Source organism: Phoca vitulina, unplaced genomic scaffold (assembly GCF_004348235.1).
Source record: "Phoca vitulina isolate PV1807 unplaced genomic scaffold, GSC_HSeal_1.0 scaffold9, whole genome shotgun sequence".
Taxonomy (NCBI): domain Eukaryota; kingdom Metazoa; phylum Chordata; class Mammalia; order Carnivora; family Phocidae; genus Phoca; species Phoca vitulina.
In genome coordinates, this window is record NW_022589712.1 from 39,538,780 (window position 1) to 39,554,860 (window position 16,081).

The 16,081-nt window shown below is 33.2% G+C and overlaps 1 protein-coding gene across 1 annotated transcript in view; it reads left to right on the forward strand.

Moving 5' to 3' along the window:
- Positions 1-16,081, forward strand: part of TRDN (triadin) — a 365,907-nt gene that overhangs the window by 328,430 nt on the left and 21,396 nt on the right. The window contains exons 28-36 of the transcript XR_004299993.1: positions 898-945; positions 2,159-2,176; positions 4,438-4,482; positions 6,861-6,881; positions 8,647-8,673; positions 9,434-9,472; positions 9,832-9,867; positions 10,642-10,686; positions 13,294-13,317. The gene's annotated coding sequence lies outside the window, so the exon portion shown is untranslated. The remainder of the gene's footprint in view (positions 1-897; positions 946-2,158; positions 2,177-4,437; positions 4,483-6,860; positions 6,882-8,646; positions 8,674-9,433; positions 9,473-9,831; positions 9,868-10,641; positions 10,687-13,293; positions 13,318-16,081) is intronic.

Consider the following 16,081-nt stretch of genomic DNA (forward strand, 5'->3'; position numbering starts at 1 on the left):
TGAGACACCAGCAAGAATAGAAAAAGCAGACCTGGGGTGTGAGGAGCCAAGAATAGCTGTCTCCAGCTTAGAGACAGAACTTTAGAAATAACTTTTAGAACTTCCCGTTACTTTCCTGACTGTCCCAAATGTCAGTCATTTTGAGCTGAAATACAGAGAGTGAGAGAATTTAGTCTCTGAGAGTACAGCAAGCACACTGTCTTCCAGCCATACCTTTCTTTTATTTTAGTGGTAATATTCATACTCTAAATTCTGCTTCCCAGAGAAACTTTCTCATTGACCTATTCCCACTGCTATATTATTGAAAAGTTTAATTTTACATATGATGATTGTAATAATTTCTCTACGGTGACCCAAATCTCTTTGACTACATCTATAAAAGCATAGAGGACAGAAGACATACCATAAATGTATCCCTTTTGCCCTTCCCCAGCTTTGTACCATAAAAAACTTGGGTCACTAAGCTAATCCTGGGCTCCCAGGGAGGAATCTTGCACAGGAAAAATAAAAAAATAAAATAAAATTGCTTCTTCCTGTTCTAATTCAATTATTAAAAAAGGATTATTGTTTTATGAAACAAGCCCTGTGTAGATAAATATAGTGAAAAACAGTGAAGGCAAGGGGTAGAGTGTATATTGGCAGGTCAGGGGATGATTCCAGTTGGAAAACTTTTATGGCAGGATAGCTGCAAAGGATGTCTGCAGCTGGACGCATTTTCTTTGTGCTCCATCCAATTTGAATAGAAGAATCACTTGCTGCTTTACTGAAAAAACAGCTAAGTTTTTCTCAGTATTGGTGTTTTTCAAAGAGAATACAAAATATCAAATTTGACATGTCACTGTTTTACACTGATGCATTTAAATTTTCTACTTGTGTTAACATTTTTTCATATCACAGAAGAAAGAGTTGTCAAGCAGATAAAAGCTACCACTATAGAAAAAACAGGTAAATATGATATTTCATATTTTCCTTCTGTGTATCAGCTTTATGTTATGTGGGTACACACACACACACACACACACACACATCTTCACTGGTGTGTGTAGAGTTTTAGTGCCATAAATTCTAAGATTGTGAATTCTTGTAAATAACTGAAAGATACAATCAATAAAATTAACAATGGAATACAGAGTGATGTAATTTAATTATTTGTGATTGATCTAAACTTACATATAACTCGTGAGGTAATCCAAGTAATACATCGATGATCATATACTGCTAGGTGTTTAATAAACTGCCCTTCCTCAAATTGTAAAATCACAGGAATCCAAAACTATGAAATCTGCTGTTTGTGTATTAGATAGAATAATGTCCTTTCATGAGAGCTTCACAAACAGTTATGTGGTTGTATGAACATATACTATTAAAATAGTCCATCTCTCAGTATTTCATGTGAGAAGAAAAAAGGAGTGCACACACTCTTGCCATTCTGAAGTTCTTTCCTATAGAGATGAATGAATGTCATATCAATTGACATCCTAAACCACTGAATCCCTTCCATTGAATTCCAAGATGGAAATTCTACCCACCTGGGCAACTGGCAGTTAATAAAGTCCCATTTCTTACTAAAAAAATCATTTCAAAGGAAAAAGTCTTGAAGTAATTCTTCAGTTTAACTAAGATAATCATGCTAATCAAGATTTAAATACAGTTTCTCAGAGGAAAATATTAGAATTCAGGAAAGAACTACTTATTTATACAATTGTAGACTATTAACACATAAGAAAGAAAGAAACCTTATAAGGTCATTTACACATCACCTCACATGTTCCTTGTACTCTATTAAAGCCACTGTCAAAGCTCATAATTTCAGCATTCCTCTAATTTGCACCCTAAAGTGTTAATATGGCCCCCTGAGGATCTCATTTAGTTATATGGGTATTTGGGGATTATCAAGAAGCTAGCCCAATGTATTTGTGTGCCAAATGTATAGATTGTTTTAAATTTTGCATACCTTTTGTGTGTCATAATTTTTCAGCAAGCTGTGTGATTGATATATTTGCTGAGAGTGAAATAATAGTGCTCAGAGAGAATGGAATAAGCTTAATATAAGAAGAGAACCTAAAACTAAGAAGAAATAAATACAGAAGCTAGAGTTATTTTTTTCAATGGTTTGCACTCATCAATATGCCATTTACTTTTCCCCATTCTCCAACAGTCAAGCCCAAACCAGCAAGTAAGAGATGAAAAGAATAAAATTTGAAAAGCATTGCTTGGCTATTTCAACTTTAACAGTTTGCTTGTTTTTTTTTTTTCTTTAATTGTTAATTTTATTTTATTTTATTTTATTTTATTTTATTTTATTTTTTAAAGATTTTATTTATTTTTTTGACAGAGAGAGACATAGCGAGAGCAGGAACACAAGCAGGGGGAGTGGGAGAGGGAGAAGCAGGCTTCCCGCAGAGCAGGGAGCCCGATGTGGGACTCGATCCCAGGACCCTGGGATCATGACCTGAGCCGAAGGCAGACGCTTAATGACTGAGCCACCCAGGCGCCCTTTAATTGTTAATTTTAATGTTGCCTTAATCTAAATTACCTGTATAGATGATAAAATAATGTTTTGCTATAGCTTTGATTTGACATCTTTGCCTTTCACTACTAATTAATACTTTGCTATAGTTATACAGAAGAAATCTTTGGAAGTTGTATCACTATTACTAATCCTAAAAGAGCGAGTCCGTGTAGACTATAAAATACTACGAAGAAGTTAGAGTGAACTGGCAACCTCTCAAACACACATAATGAATAACAAAGGAAAATGAAACAATCATCAGTGTTACGAACCACATATTGTTTTTGGTTTGTTTAAGTAGCATTTATTGTACTGTAGGTAGACTTTGGTAGTTAGAAATCCATGAGATTATAATCATATTGCCATTTGTTCCTTAAAATCATGGACTTTTCTAATGAGTATGAACTTAAAAGATCATCCATTTTACTGCTCAGGAATGATTCAGAATTACAGTGACAGAGAGTTTAAAAGCTGACTATTGGACTCAGAAAGGCATGAACATGGGCTCATTATCACACAGGTAGTAAATAAGTCCAAAATTGTGTCCAAATTGTGATGTTGGTCCTTGAATGCTGTGTATTTATGAAACACAACTTCAGTGAAAGTATGTTGGTCAAATATTCCCTGGATCCCATATGAAAAATGGATTTACACAATCCAAAGATGAATGTGGTGAGATCAGTTAGGAAACCATATAAGTGGCTTCAGGAGATAAGGTGCAAATGTATGCAGCCTAAAAGAATATATTCACATTCTAGAACCTGTTGCATGTATTTGAATACATGTTGTATATTATTATTGTTACTGTAATCCATTATACTTTTGCAGTGCTGTTATTATGCCAGTTTAATAAGTTGAATATCATCTTTTCAATTTTATTTTGTTTTGCATGTTTATATAATATTAACATTTATGCAAATTGAGTTCATGAAAGTCTTATTCTTACATGCTGCCAAGCCCTAATTTACAAATATCTGGTTTAGTCTTAATGACAACATAGGTCCTGCATCTTCCCATCTACTTCACTGTTGGTGCATGATGTTGGGGAAAAATAGTAGTACTTTTAGAATCTCCAAATTCAGAAGTGGGGGGAAGAAAAGGACAGGTAAACATCAATAATAGCTCAGAAGGATTAACCCTGGGGGTGTTTAGAAAGAACTAATACTTGGCAGTGATCGGCTCTATTTCCAACTATTCTCAACTCCATTCAAAGTATCCTACTCTATAATGGCTTCATTTGAAATTCCACTTTTGATGAAAGAGAGAGCTCTCCTATTATTTTTATTTCAAATATTTTTCAGAGGGCTAAGAGGAATATCAATTACACATTTGATTCCATTTGTCCTGTCCTAGACTCAGTTGAGAATCATCTGTGAGAGTTCTAAATGGACCTGGAAAGAGAGGGTGGACCAGGAAAATGAAAATACAAAATGTGATACTTTCTGATATAGGGCGGGTCCAGGTTAAATTTTCAACAAGAAACTAGTGTCCAGCACAAACTGCTTCTGACTGGCAGGAAAGGAACTAGAAGGAGTCAGAGGGGTAAAAAGGGGAGCTTGTAAAATGCCAAAGGCAAATGTCATCTGCTTTAAAGTATCCCCAAGGAATGACTCTACCTTCAGCAGAGAAAGAAAAATCCTCTTTTTATTCTCCTCTTTGTCATATTCTATCTTTTTCTCCCTATACCCCATGGTCCCAAAAGGGCTGGTACCTTTGTACTGTCTTACAGGATGCCCTGAGAATGAACCTGACCTTGTTTATAATGTGTTTCTATGGCAATGTGCTTTCTGTGTTCCAGCATGCAAATGACTTTGAGGGCATGCTTCCCACATAAACTGAGGATCACCTGCAAACACATAAATAAGAAATGCTTTCTAATACAAACAGTCCACAGATTGCCAATTAATTTTAATTTCTCTTTCTAGAAAAAGCTGAACACCAAGAAAAGGACTCTCCATCTATAAAAACAGGTGCTTTTACATTGTCTTAATTCACTATTTTTATTAAATTAAAAATTAAAACAAAGCATGTAAGTGCTTTTCATCTTATTTCCTAGTACTGTTTAGGCTTGTAGTTTTCTAGTAAGATCTAGTTTATCTGACATAAGGGTCGTGTTATTGTTGACAATCATACATTTTGCTAACTATTATAACCAATATGTATAGGATTGTCAAACATGCTATTATAATATAACAGTATTTTTTGTTTTGAGTTTTTATTTAAATTCTAGTTAGTTAACATATAGTGTAATATTACATGTTACACTATATTCTACTCCTGAAACAAAAAGGAATAGAATTCGGTGATTCATCACTTACATACAACACCCAGTGCTCATCACAAGGGCCTTCCTTAATACTCATCACCGATTTAGCCCATCCCCCACCCACCTCCCTGCCAGCAACCCTCAGTTTGTTCTCTATAGTTAAGAGTCTCTTATGGTTATAATACAGCAGTATTAACAAAATAGTATTGCTTTCGTAATTAACAAGGCCCTTTCACTGTTTTCAATATTAATGTCATTTGTCATATTGATTAAGTTGATTCACTGTTTATAGTATTGTAAAATACCTTGCCAAATTACACAAATTACATTTTACTGAAAACTAAATAAGAATTTCAACTTGATATCTTTTCTTAACTATAAAATATAAAAATGTTAGCTTAATTCTTTAAAAAATACTATTTGATTTTTTAAAAATATGATAGCCGGCCTGGTTCAAACACTGAGGCATACCCTATAGGAGGCTGTGAAAATATTCCTCCTTCTCCTCTCTTTTTTCCTGTTCTACCAGTTCCCATTCCCAAAATATCCACTAGGTAATTGCTGTTATTTCTTATTGTCTCATTCTAGCCATATATATACATAGCATGTATACATATATACACACATACACATACATATATACAAATAAATACATATACATCCCCACTTTAATTTATTTACACAAATCATGACATACTATAAATTACATTTTCCCTAGATTTTTCTATTTAAGAATGTATTTTGAAAATTGTTTAATCTCAGCACGTGAAGAATTTCCACATTAATAGTATTCTATTGTATAGTTGTACAGATTACTTAACTAATCTCTGACTGGTGTGTTTAAGTTGTCTAAAGGCTTTTTGTAATGATATTCAAAAATAAATATATCTACCAATCTAGTTTTGTGAATTTATCTTTGGAGTAAAATTTCTTACAGTAAAATTTTTTAGTGAAGTGATATATCCAATGGAATTTTTATAAATATTTCTAATTGTTCCCTGATATAAGTTGTATTAATTTATATTGCCACTGTTAATGATTTTGAATTAGTTGACCCAGTTTTGAATGATCTGAATTCTTCACCATCATGACCATATATTGTCATTTTTTAATGAATAAGTGGGTTTTTAGGTATATGACTACATAATTAATGTTTTTGTTAATAATTTCAGAAGACAAAGAATATCAGAGAAAGAGATCGTGTACTTAGATGGTATAGTTTTGTGCTTTTCACCTATCACTTATTTATTCTTCCTGAGATTTTATTTTATTTATTTAAAAAATTTTTTTTAAGATTTATTTACTTGCGAGAGGGAGAGAGAGCACACAAGCAGGGGGAGGGGCAGAGGGAGAGGAGGGAAGCAGATTCCCCACTGAGTGCAGCGCCAGATCTCAGGAACCCGAGATCATGACCTGAGCCAAAACCAATAGTCAGACGCCTAACCAACTGGGCCACCCAGGTGCCCCCATTCTTCCTGAGATTTTATAAAATCAGTTTCTTCATTTAAAATACAGGATTGGGAGACTTAAATAATGTATCTTGAAAGGATGATGGCAGAATATGCATTTTATGCTATTCAGAAGCAGTAAGGCATTCAAATTATTGTGAGCATTCATATTGCATCAAACCAAAGATAAGGTTTCAGGCACTTGGGTTGCTCAGTCGTTAAGCGTCTGCCTTCGGCTCAGGTCATGATCCCAGGGTCCTGGGATGGAGCCCCACATCGGGCTCCCTGCTCAGCGGGAAGCCTGCTTCTTCCTCTCCCTCTCCCCGCTGCTGTGTTCCTGCTCTCCCTATCTGTCTCTCTCAAATAAATAAAATCTTAAAAAAAAAATAAGGTTTCATAGGGATAAAGAGACTAAGAAGATTCTATATTCAAAAGCTTTGTAATTTTTTCTATGGGGAATTCATTAGGAATATAACTTTAAAATTACTCAAAATGCATTTTCTATTGCTCATTTTAATATGTTTAGCCTATTCCTATTTTAACTTGAACAGACAGAAATAGGAATATAAAGGGCTGATATTTTACCTATAGGTGGAAGATGATCACTGGTTTTCTTTTCTTCTTTACTTTTTAGACAAACCTAAACTGACTTCAAGTAAGTGTACCACTTCAAAATTTTAAGAATTTGCTATTTAATTACTTCAATTTTATAATCTCTTTGAATTGTATGTGCAGCCAAAAAAAGACAGTATGTTATTAATGCAATAGCCAGTATGCCATCACCTATGTAAACGATTCTGATTGACAAAGAATATTGTGTGTATTTTATTCATTAATCCTTGAACATGTCTTTATTGAACACCTATTAGATGTATTACACTGTACCAGGACATGTGAGGGAATGACAAAAATGTTTCCTGTTTTCATGCCTGTGTAATTAATACATTTACCAATATAACTGTGCCTGGGTGGAAAAAAGTGGTTTATCTCTCTTTTATGTACTTCCATTTGTTTGTTAGGATGTATTGAGTAAACACAGTATGGAGATTCCTCTAACAGTCACTGCTGGGTTAAGAAAAATTTAGAACACATAATACCTATCTCCAATTATTGAATCTTAACACATTGACTTTTATTATCGTACTTTTTCAAAGCATGAAGGTAGGTTGTTTTTAGTATTTCAGAATCTGTTTTATTTTGACATTCCAAGCAAAAATACATATGCAACAGTTTTGAAAATTTATGAAGTTTTATGTAATTTCATAAAAATGAAATTATTATTTAATACTGTTAAATTATGACCCAGACTTTAACCTGGGGTAAAAATACGTGCATTTCAATCAAAAGCGTATCTAGAAGTTGTATCTAAAGTTCTTAAATGCCAAGGAATAACCTGGTTCCTTAAGAGTATCATGACAGATTCTTTACAAATAACAGCCAGAGTTTTCTTCCAATTGAATATGATGTTAAAATATTAAATGTTGCCTTTGGGTTGGAGAAAATTGCTAGTACATTTAGTTTTTATTATTGCTATGGATATGAAGAGTATTGCAAAAATTAAGGGTTGAAAGTCAAAACTACAATGCTAATATGAAGTATCACCATAATGACTTATAAATACTGTTTTGTTTGTGAAACGTTATTCATTTTTCATCCTCATTATCATGAAATATTTTAATCAATTTTTCTTGAATTTTGAATATAGCTTCCAGAGAAGTTATAGAAGACTGATAATTAAATGGATCAGGTTTATAGAAATGTTCTCACTTGAACTGAACTGTGAGGAAAAATATATTTTTAAAAACCTGCCATGTTATATTTTAAAATATTATTGTTGTATGCATTAACTAAAAGAACAAAAAGAGAGGCTGGTTTTATATTATCATAGACTAAAGATAAGTAGCATTTTATATCTTGTCTCACTGCTCTGACAGTAGTCACTGTGAGTTGAATTTATTTCTGTGATATTTTTCAACCTCATCCCACAACCCCACCCATTGCATTTAGTATAACATCTTATACATGAAGTTGCTTCATAAATATTCAGTGAATGAATGCATGCATGCATATATGAAGATCAAGTTAAAAGTTTGTGAAGCAGAGATTTATAATTTGTAATTTTGGAATTAAGAAAACCAACCAAAGGACTTCAAACTGATTAATTCTACCATACAGGCATAGATGTTTTAGATTGGTTTATAGAGTAGTTCTAATTTCAAAATAGATTTCTAGTTACAGTTTTCAGAGATACTGGTTATCAGTGCATTTCTTTGCCATTTTGAGCATATGTGTTTATTGTCATTACTAGTGGAATTAAAAGGAAATACCTGGAGATAAAGCTCAATTGTCTGCTACTGAAATACAAAACTATTCTTTCCTTTTCTTTTTCTACTATATTCTTTTTCTTTTTTTTCCTAAAGAGGAAACATCAGAAGTCACAGAATCAGGTAAATATTTACTTTCCCAAAGGAGGTAACACAGATCTGTGGAAACATCTAAATTTGAGTCTCTATCTAGCTGTGTAACATTTGGGAAAACCCCTTAACCAGCTCAGATTCATGGTTTCCTCATTTGTAGGACAGATAAAATGACTTCCCAAAAGGCTCGTGATGAATATTAAATAAGATAACGTATGCCACATTCCCACTACATACGTGGTTGTCACTCATTACATATTGGTTTTCTTCTCACTCTTGTCTGATAACTATAGTTGAAGAAAATCATCAATCAACTGAAACTGTTTTGAAAAGCATGTGTCAACTTTTTGCTTGGAGATATTTTGCAACTCTCATTGTTTTTATTCCATAGTTTTCTTATTGAGCATCCGTAGCACCAGTTCAAATCTTGTTTCCTAAAGAAAACAATTGAAAATTTGGATGTTTCTCCTATTGTTACTAGTTTACACTTCATAAATGCATGGCCCGCTCTAGCTTTCCTTCAAAGCACATAAAAACAAAGACAAAGAGAAAAGGGGAGGGGGCTCTGCCATCCAGGTGACTGAGTATAAGCCCAATAACCAAGCATAACAAAAATATACATGTTCTCACACACAGGAGGTATGCTCTTCCTCCACATCTTGAAAATGCGGAGACCTGACCCTCTCCAGTTATGGGATTAAGTCCCATCTCCAACTATTTACTTCAAGATTGAGTAAGAAAGTCATGTTTTTTAAGCTGATGATTTCTTGTTGCTATATTTCCCCCGCAGGGAAGAAGAAAATTGAAAAATCTGAAAAAGAAAGTAAAGGTAATGATGACATTTAAAGACATGTACACCAAATTAACAGTAAAAACACAGAAATAAAAAATACATAATTATACAAATTATATCATTTAAAAGCAATGTGGACAGAGATTTTAAAGCACATATCAGAATTGCAGTTCACTGTAGGATTTTCCATGCAAGAGTGTAAGTATCACTTATTGTTAAATATCTAAAGAGAATGGAAATGTAGGTTCTGCTATTTCCAAATTAACAGCATAGAATTCTTTGCATATAATGCCTGAATTGTGAACATTGACTACACAAAATTTAATTCCAAACCTTAGGAAGACCTATGAATAAATGATAGGTGACTCAAAATTACCTTTTTTTTTTCTCTACAGAAAAAGCAGAAATGAAACATCTTAAAGAAGAAAAAGGTAATGTTTTAAAAGATGGAAAAGCATAATGCAAAGCCCTGAAGCCAAAATTGTTGAGTCGAGGCTTATTTATATCACTTTAAAATAAAACTTTAATTTGTGTACATGATGAGCGCTAGTGTGATTAAAAGAAGAAATGTAGAAACTAGCCAGTGGATACCTGGTAATGTCCTTGTCGAAGAAAGAGTGGAGGGCAGGCCAGTCCCAGCCTGTGTGCATCCATGTGTGGTCATGCCCTTGGTGAGCAACAAGTTCAGAAACTGCATCACAAAGTTGCTTGTTGCATTTATTTGGCAAACTACAAAATATAATACGATAATCACTGATTTTCAATGTAGTTATCTGAAAAACTTACAAAGGCCTTACTTATCAAAGAAATATTCTATTGGATCAAAAGGAAAACATTCTTAGACATATCATAAGGATTGTTAATAATAGGGCAGGTTTGTTTGTTTGTTTGTTTTGGTCTTTTTGGTTTATCCCTGAATTCAGTTACTTGCAATGATCCATCATACATGGATTCTCATTAATTTAAATTGTAATCACTGCAATCATGTTCATCTCTGTTTGTGCAAACAAAACAATCTCTACTGGTGTGACATTTATTTTTGTTAAGTGTTAGAAGAAGAGAAAAACTTTTTAAATCACCCTGAGAAAATATGTACAATATTTAAATTATTCCCATGTTCCCAAAGTTAGTTGAAGTGAGCCAAAATTTTTATGAAAATTCCCTTTAAAAATTCATAGTTTAATTTACATTTTCCTTATCGACAGTCTCAACAAGAAAAGAAAGTCTTCAATCACACAACGTGACGAAAGGTAACCTTGAATCAACTTTGTAAATATTCCAAATGCTAAGTTGGTATGGAGGTGCCTAAATTATGTTTGCACTTAATATTAACACTAAATTATTTTAAAGCAAGGAAGTCTACCGTTTATACACTTCTGCTAGTAGCAGAGGAAGTGGACAGGTAGGAAATCTAGAGGAGGTTTACATTTCAGTGGAAAACTAGCAGATGTGCAGAAATTAGAACATTAACAACATAAACATTCAATAAAATATTCCAGCACATACCAGAAGATAAATTTCTCTATTACAAAAGACTCTCATAATATGCATAATAAGGTCAAAAATTATATAGCTGTAAAAACAGATAGAGCTGAGAATTATTTTATGTATTACATAAATATAAACAATGTCATAAATATATTTTTTATTATCTAAAGTTGGCCCTTTAAATTAATTCCACCTAGACAAAAAGTGGTTGGTAGAGGGGAAAAGGCCAGAATGTGCACGGCAGGAAGATGTCCTTTATCTAAAATGAGAATGACCTATTTTGGTGATATTGAATATCAAAAAACTATAAATGGATGTTATAGCTGAATTATGTAGTCTGGGTGATATAATTTTAAACAAATCTAATTAATTCAAAATGTAATGAAATTTAAATGTTTCAAATTTTAAGATGCTAAATAAACATGCAGTAATTGAACAATTGTTTTCATTCATAGTAAACGCATAGAACTCCAGTGTGTGGGGAGGGGGAATGAGTCTTGTTTTTTCACTTGTTCCTTCTTTCTGCTTACTGTATTATGGATATCTGAAAGGGCAGGACATATGTAGACGTATAATTTAGACATATAGTCATTAGTAATTTAGACATATAGTTACCAGTAATATTAAAGGGTAAAATTTAGAATAAGGACAAGCCAAATTTGGAGAAGCATATAGGGGCATAAATTTTATATTTTTTTCTTAACTTTTAAAATATTGCTTAGCATCTTTTAAGATAATTAGCCAGAAGAATGAGAAGATACCAGTGACTTAAAAAATTCATTGGTACATCCTTTCCTATTATTAGTTCATTTAATCCTCAGCACAGGCCCAATTATCATGCCCAATTTAAAGATGAGGTAAGTGTGATGAAGGAAGTCTAACATCTCAGAATGTTTACATGGTAGAGAAAGGATTTGGCTCCAAGTATGACGCCAAAGACTTAACAGTTGAACTCATTCAATCACATTTCACTACCCCATCACACTGTAACACACATAGGAGAAGCTTTCTACTAATCAAAACAGCCCAAAGGTAAAATATAAATGTACCCAACTTTGTTCCCAAGGGAGTGGTCCGTTCGAACTATAACTAGAGGGCTGTACAAGGGATTTGGATATTGGATGGACAGTACCTTCTTACCAATCCAGAGTCCATCATTTCCAAGGTCTTCATATTATGAATACACAGGACAAATTATTGTATATGAAAGCACAAAACTAACCCTGAGCTAGTTGAGAATACAGGTACATTCTTATTCATTCCTTCATTCAACGGATGGTTCATTGTATTTCAATAAATGTTTATTGTATTCCTATTTAAGTTCCTGTCTTTTAGCCAGTGATAGTATTTTTAAAGGAAAAATAACATGTTATTTTGTAATTTTATACATGAGGCATGTGACTGTATTATCACTAAAACCATAAATATCTCAAATAAAAAATTTTATTGGCATTAACTAATTTTTGTAAATTTGTAATTCTTGGGTTTATATTAGAAACTCTATAAGTCTCAAAGTAAATCATGTAATGCAGATTCATTTAAAAATTTATATTTTCAAGCCCAGTCCTTTAAATTAGACTAATGTTGGGATGGTAGCTACACTTGTGGTGAACACTACATAATGTATAAACTTGTCAAATCACTAAATTATACACTTGAAACTTATGTAATATTATGTGTCAACTATACTAAAAAAAAAAAAGTTAGCCTAATGTTAGTAGAAAGTAGATGTTACCAATCTTTTTTATTTTTCAAGAAGTTAGAATGTCCGTTAGAGTATTTGCGATAATCATTTCACCTTATATTTTTGTCCTACATACATATACTTTAACGTAAAAAAAAAAAAAAAGCTACTTTGAAGAATTATGGTTTCTCATTGAAACTAATAGACAAATAGTTATGAAAAAATTAAACTGATTTTGCATGTTGCATTTTAAGGTTTAGTAATTTGTCCTTATTATCTTTGAAAGGAAAATAATTCTCAATAATACATTTTATGGAATTTGGAAACTTTAAACAAATATTTAGATTAATTACATCATACAAAGTGATTTTACTCAAGTTGGATATAATTAGAGTTGAACCAAGACACTTAATTTAACAAAGATCCTGCTGATTTTAGTAAGAATGTATAAAAAGTATAAATATGTTGTGACATCTACAATAATTAATAGCTTTTCTGATATTTCACATAAAAGCTATTAATATATTCAAAGATCCAGGTTCTCAGGCAATAGTTATATTCTTTCATTAACTTTTAAATAATAAGGAAGTCTAAAGATATTAGTTACCTTCAGGTGGCCCATCAAAATATAATGTCTTTGCATTTTATCTGAGTTAAACAAAACTTGTTTTGTTTTTTTTTTTAGCAGAAAAGCCTGCAAGAGTATCAAGTAAGTACTGCTTGTATTGATGATAAATTCTCTTTGGCACACAGTATAAATTTCCAACTGAAATTCATAAAATATTTATATTTTAATGTGTTCAGAGATTGAGTCATTTCATACTAAACCTTCTGACAGGAATTTAACTTTTAAACTTAGTTATGTTGAAACTTAAAAACACTATGTTATTTGAAATGATGCCTTGTAACAGAAATACTTTATCATGTTCTCAAGCCTGAAGATTAAAGTGACTTGAATTCAAATACATGAATTTTTTCAGTGGTTGAAGTAGAATGAAATAAAATAATCCTGTTTCTGCCTTAAACCTTCAATCACTAAAGATTTGCTGTACAGCATATATAGTTGAGCAATGATGTTTTATTTGCTGATGTTTTCCAATGTTCATTAACTTAAATATAATTGTATATCTGAGAATGACATAGTTAGTAGTGAATCTAAGCTCGTATGTCAGAAACAGACAAAACTCTCAGAAAACACCCTCTAAAACATCAATGGCATTCTAAATATACAGGGTAAACTTTAAATTTTCCTATAAGTTCCTAAAATTCTGAGAAATAGAAATCTGCCCTCCATGTTTCCTGATTTAAAAAAACATCATTTTAAGTCAGTGCTGTCTTGTGTAAAATCATGTGAACAACACATGTAATTTTAAATTTTCTAGTAGATACATTAAAAGGGTTAAAAGAATGTTAAAATAATTTTAATGTTTATTTCACTCTCTATATAAATATTATTTTACTGTGTATCAGTACAGAAATATATGGATAGTTTACACCATTTTTTGAAGTTGTGCGTGTGTTTTACACTTATAGCACATTTCAGTTGGTACTAGTCACATTTCAGTAGCCCAAAGCCCCGTGTGGTGAGTGGCTACTGCATTGGACAGAGCAGATCTCAGTATTTATTGAGTGCTCCTACTGTGCCCACCGCTACTGAGGACGGTACAAGACAATCATTAAATGTGGTACTTGTCACATATCTCATTCAAAGCTCTTTGACTACAAATAATAGAACCCCACGTGGACTTCCTTCAGGGATTTAAAAAAGGAGAGTAATTACAGGGATGCAGAATTGTCTCACTGATGCAAAGGCAAAGCTCCCACTTGATCCTCGGGAAAGCCCTCTAAAACAATCCTGCTCTCCACTCTTCCCCTACAGTCAAAGGTAGTCAGGGCATACTTCATGAAGCAGGGGGTTCCAGAATTTGTACGTTGAAGAAGGTTAGCTTTGAATAACTGGAAATAGAGAGAAGTGATGTAAAGAGAAAACTCACTTCTCCGTCTCTTCACTTTCACAGCAGTTACCATGCTCCCAGCACTTCCTACACCAGATGTATGGTTTTTTTGTTTTTTGTTTTCCACACGAAGAAATTCTCTGTGATGCCAGCTAGGTGTCATACAATTTCAGTCACTTCTGACACTAACGTGGAGTTAGCACAGACCCCATAGTTTAAGGGCTTGGAGCCCTGAGTTTAGAGCTCAGAGACTGCTCCCTATTTCAGTTGCCAATTGTAAGTAGTAGGTCCCTAGGTTACTCACAATTTCTTTTCAACATGGCTACAAATCGGAGGTTCTCATGACTTCCTCCCTTGGATTCAATTATTTACTAGAACAGCTTGCAGAACTCAGAGAAACACTTAATTACAATTACTAGTTTATTATATAATAAAGGATATGGTAAAGGAACCATAGGAGTTGGGGTGAGCCACTTTCCTTGTAGGTAGATGTGTTTACCAACCCAGAAGTTCCTTGAACCCCATATGTCTGAGATTTTTTTTATGGAGGTTTTATTACATAGGCATGGTTGATCATTAACTCCATCTCCAGCCCCCTTCCCCTCCTGGAGTATGCGGAATGGGACTGAAAATTTCCAGCTTCTAATCATGGCTTGGTCTTTTTGGTGACCAGCCCCCATCCAGGAGCCCACCAAGCATTGCCTCATGGGAACAAAAACTCTTCCATCACCCAGGAGATTTACTCTATGCCAGGAACCAAGGGCAGATGCCGATATATATTTTTTCTGTATTTCAAAGTCAGCAACCGAAAAAGCATGATATGTAGAAGCCATCAAAAGAAGAGTTGTCTGGAGTTAAGGGCTAGTGTCAGAAAGCAGTAGACGTAAGGACGTGTAGGGTGAAACATCTCTATGAGGTAGAGATCCAGCAGGCCAGAGGACTTTAGACTTACTGCCACAGAAAACTGTAGTTTACTTTATAAAAGGGAGTAAAATGGAATTGTTGGGAAGAAATAAGGGTAATTAAGAAGTAAATAAGAAATAAGAGTAGTAACGGAAAAGAAAAAAGTGTGACCAAAAAAGTGTCTACTCTTTCATACGGATTATAGGAGATAAATGTCCAAGGACATCATTAGATGGTGCATTTTATTTTTTTTTAATTTAAAAAAAATTTTTTGAGATTATACATTTTAATAAATTGGTTGCTGCACACATGAAGATTATATTCTCTATAGCACATATTTTTTTATCATGCCTTTTTGGAAGCAATCATCAAAACCTTCAGATATTTATCAAATAAAACATACTGAAGATAATTGAAACGGAAGATCCATTGTTCTTTTTCTGAACTCTTTTCAACATTATGTACATGCGTATTTATTTTTGGTCAGACTTCTTATTTATCTTTCAGCCATTTATTTGTCTTTCATAAAGGAGGTTCACAAATAGCTTTTGCTTTGAGCCCATTGCTCCCTTCCACCCACATTCTCTAACTCCAGTCCAGTGTCTGCATCTCTTG